The sequence below is a fragment of the Dicentrarchus labrax genome, unplaced genomic scaffold, assembly GCF_905237075.1.
Source record: "Dicentrarchus labrax unplaced genomic scaffold, dlabrax2021, whole genome shotgun sequence".
NCBI lineage: Eukaryota > Metazoa > Chordata > Actinopteri > Moronidae > Dicentrarchus > Dicentrarchus labrax.
Genome location: NW_026136717.1, coordinates 6,433,198 through 6,438,248, shown reverse-complemented (window position 1 = coordinate 6,438,248; position 5,051 = coordinate 6,433,198).

Sequence of the window (5,051 nt, the reverse complement as noted above, 5' to 3'; positions counted from 1 at the left end):
CTGTCCAAATGTGAGTAGGGCCCACATGACATTTTCAAGTAGGAAATTAATCCTGTGCACCCAGCCCTGCCTGCAATGCTTCGGTATAGAAATGCACAAGATCCTAAAAGAGTAGCTGCAGCACGACACACTTCCAGAAACACAGAGACAGCGAGAAACAAAGAGGGGAAGAGACCTTTAATCTTTCAGGTGAAAATATTTCACCTAAAAACAACAGAGGGAGCGAAGACTCCATGCACCACGAACACCTCCTGCTGTTCCTGCACAGCCAGGGAGAGAGGGGAAATGAAAGTGAGTCAGAGAAAGAGGAGAGCATAGGGAGGGAGGATGGATTATGAAAAAAAAAAAGTCTGGTCTACCTAAACTTTGGCAAGAATTTAGCAACTTGCTCAAAGGCACTTCAGCAGAGCAGACAAGTGATCTTACAGGGGGATCAAAAACCAAGGTCTGCAGGCTGACGGATAATCTGAAAGCAAGACAAAAGTGCAGACATTCCCCTCTGCAATGCAAAATTACAGCGTGCTTTCAACAAAAATTGTAATTGCAGGTTATGAGATCCAAACAAGAAACAAATACAGCCAGGGAGACTTTAGAGCTGGTCAGAGAGAGAGAGAGAGAGAGAAAGAAAGAAAAAAAAAGAGAGCAGAGATGGAGCTGTTTCTGTTGCGCTGACCTCTTGAAACCTTGGCAGGGCAGATGACAGAGCTAAATGTAGTGGAGGAAGACAGACTGGTTTAGAGACAACAGTAGTTCAGAGGTGGAGCTGGCATGAAAAACAAACCTTCTGCTCTGTCTGGGAATCTATCTGTGTGGGAAAACTGGCTGGTTGTTGCTCTAGCTCTCGTTTGTGTGTGTGTGTGTGTGTGTGTGTGTGTGTGTGTGTGTGTGTGTGTGTGATGGAAGATGACTCAGATTTAAAAACTGCAGAGCTATAAGATACCACCTACATCAGATCTGTCACAGTGCTGAATAACTGAATGTACTTTGTGTGAGCGGAAAGAAGAAGTTTGAAGATGTGTTTCTAATGCCTAATATACACTCATAGCTCATATGTCGGTGTTTATTACTGCTTATTTATTCACGCTGACCTCATTTACTGCACCGACCTTCAACTCTTCTTCATAACCGCATCCTCTCCCGGATGACTCTGGCTACAGTCTGCTCCAGCTGCCAGACCTCACCACACACACATACAAACACACAAACACACACACACACACACAACACACACAAAATGTACTATAAATAAACACACACACATGCGTACACACATTTCCACAAGATCAAGCATCACTTTCTAGCAGCATGTATAGCAGCAAACATAAGCAATTACAGTGAGTGCATAACATTATGCATGTAGTGGTAAGGGTTAAGGATAGACACATACACAAACGCACATACAGACACCCACAGTGGCGGCAATACAAAGACCTCAGACAGGAAAACATGCACCCTGATGGGAATGAAATTCACACCGAGGGTGGTACAGAAATGTGTGTAAGGTTGTGTGTGTGCAAGAGGATGTGGGTCGGTGTCAGAGCATGGCACCCTCGCCCGCCTTGCAGTTGATAGAGCTCAGCTGCAAGTCTTTATCCTTCAGCATCTGTCTGTCCCTTTGTGCTTCCTGTGCCACACACACACACACACACACACACACACACACACACACACACACACACACACACACACACACACACACACACACACACACACACACAGTGCTGCAGCAGACACCCCTCCACTGCCAACAGACACACATAGACACACACACACACACACACACACACACACCCCCCCACCCCCCTTCATGTCTTCCTGTGACAAGTGACAGACGGGGGGTGGGGGGGGGATTAAGTGAGGAGAGGTGAGGGGTTGTGCAACATGTGATGTGCCGATCACACATATGGATGGTGCAGGGTGACTTGCTGATTCTGCACCAGCAAACAATTTGTACCTGACAGCTGATCTCCCTCTCACACCCACCCACACTTGCATACTTAAGCAGTATCTGTGCGTGTGTGTGTTTGTGCTTCTTCAGCCACGCTTATGAGCATTTTTTCATGAACTACAATTCTCTCTTGTGTCTAATGCCAGCCCTTCCCCTGATTTACCTAAATCTGGTTCTAATAATACTGTTAACCTCAAATATTAACCAGAAAATAAGCTTAACCTTGCAGCCGCATCATGCAAGAGTGCAGGTGCAACTGAGTGTGTGTGTGTGTGTGTGTGTGTGTGTGTGTGTGTGTCGCCAGACAGAAAGTTAGACAGGAAGTGACACCATCTTTACCTTCCTCCAGCTAAGACAAACAAGTGAGAAGAAAATAGATTTAGAAGAGCTTGGTTTAATGACATTGTGACACCTAGTAGGTCCGAGCCTAACCCAGATATACTGGTGCAAATTTACAAAATGAAGTATACTTAAAGACAAGCACTCTGAGTGTGTGACAATTCTTTGCCAAAAAGTCTTGTATATTTTCTGGTTATTAAAAAAAACAACAAAAAAAAAAAACAGTGAGGTACATTGGTTTCATTCTGTACACCAGTGGATCCCATCTTTTCTGTCTGACAACGCTCTTGCAAGCTCTTACAGGTTGAATACACACTATCTGAGTTGTGAGCACCTAATACAACTTTAGTTTAATCTCAATAATTGTTAGAGGCCTAAAGAAATAAAAGAAACCCAGCATTTTCACAATAAAGCAAAGATTAGAGTAAGATAAGTCAGAAAACTAATCTAAATTGATTTAGAAGAACATAGATTTTCTTCTGTCCTGTCAGATTGATAATCACAACCCCGCAGATTTATCTTGTGACCCTTGGAGGGGCCCCAGACCTCCAGGTTGGTAACCAGTGCAGCTGATAAGTAGCACGAGATTGGGACACAGCACTGATTGTCGTGCCAGACATTAACAGCAATTGCAGTCACCTTGTATCCCAGGTGATAAAGCATGGACTAAAAGAGATTTAGAAGAAACAGACTTTAAAGTCCTGACCCTAAAGTGGTGCAGGCCACCCGCAATGTGTCTATTTGGGAGGATTTTCCTCATCTTCCTATCTTCATGAGGATATTTGGTGCAAGCGCACACTCACATAAAAACACACACATTGGTTTTCATATCCTCTGCGTGTCTTCATCTCCCCTCCTCTGCCTCCCATTTCATTTTACCAACAGGGCGCCTCCTTCCTCCTCCTAATCTCCTCCTCCATCTGTCTCACCAGTTCCTATCAGAGCTCCTCTGACCTGGCCCGCTGCTCCACCTGCTCCCCCTGACACCACTCTGCCTCCAGCCCTCTCAACCGCTGACTCCTCCATAAACCTCCCCTCCAGCCACTGTGGAGAGGGGGAATGAGGGAGGGAGAGTGTTTATGGAGAGGTGTAAAGACTGGACAGAAGCTTGGACAAGACTTGTTGTCCCCGCAGCCCGAGGGCAGGTGGAAGGATGAATTTAGGCCCTACTGCTCTACCTTTCCCCAGAGTGCAATTACGCAAGCAATTACTCTCCCTGGGCATCACACACCCCGCTAAACCGCCAAGATCACATCCAATCTGTCGGGGCCGGCTGGGATACTGGATGCTTAACGTACTTCAATAGGCTCACCCTCATGATAACTAGCTACAGGGATCGCCAGAGGGAATGTGTGGAGAGGAGGATGAGATGATGAGAAGAGGACGAGGTGAAGGATGGAGTGGCGGTAGAGGCACACATGCAAGTACATATCTTAAGTTGATATTCTATATGCATTAGGGCTTATGTATCCGTGAGAGAAATATCAATGCAGAGCTGCTCGTCTCCACCCGTCAGCAACAGTAGAATATGGTGATATGACACATCTTTTCTCTGCATTAATCTTCCCCAGCTATTCCAGATAGATGTCCGTGTGTGTGAGCCTCCACATCTGGAGTGAATAGAAGAGGATCAGACTCCGCAGTGAAATGAAACCTCTGGTGTGGTGCTTTTCCCTGGCGTCAGAGCATGTGCAGGAATACAGGTGCCAATTATTTTCACATCTAATGTAAACCAGAGAACAAGGACACGTCAATCACCGTGGCTGCCTTTTGGAATGGAAATGGGATGTATTCATAGGAGCGCGGCTATTTTGGCGGCGGATGAAATGGGTTGGTTGGGACTTATAAAAATATCCCCGCAGATTCAGGCTTTGTAAGGAAAACCTCAAGTCTTCTGAACCTCAGACTGGTCCGCCTATAATGAGCAGAAAATGTGGCGATGTGAAAATTACATTCTGCTGCTGACTGTGAACAATAAGGGGTTTCATGCTCATGAGGACATTGCCTGTTTTGATGTTTAGCTCCTAGAAACTGGTGTTAAGAGAAGAAGTCACTGATCATTTGCAGGTAGGACATGCATGCAGCCTGAGAATAAAGATGGAAGGGACAACAAGATGCTGCTAAAACAAGCCCGGCTACAGCTAAGTTAGCTGGTTGAGCTAGATTCTAACATCTAAATGCAAACATGCTCAATGCTAACATGTCCATAAGCAAGTACAATAGTTGTACTGTGCTAATTAGCACAAAACACTGGTACAGCTGAAGTAAACTATAACTATTGGATATTGAAGGTGTGACCTGATAATGGCACTCAATGAAAAGTTAAGGGGTCACCAGAATTATTACAGTATATACTGAGGGGAGACATTCAAGTCTGAACCAGATGTCATGGTAATCCATCCAATAATCATTGAGACACATCACTAAAAAACACAAATATGAACCTCATGGTGGCGGTCAGAGATAAAGGATCCCTGAAGTCATTAGTATTCATCCTCTGGGCACAATGAATGTGAACAGAAATAAGATCAGATTATTAAAGTACTTAAAATATCAAAATGAAGCACTATCAGGCATAGCCTCTATCAGAATATTATATATATATCTATATATCTCAATACCATACTTAAGTGCAGTACATGAGTAGATGTACTTTTCATCACTGTTAGTGTCTAAAAGCTAGAATGCTCCTTTTCCTACTCTCTCTCTACCTAGTCCCTCAACTTTATGAAAGTCCGATACTAAAGTGCTGAAGTGCTCTTAA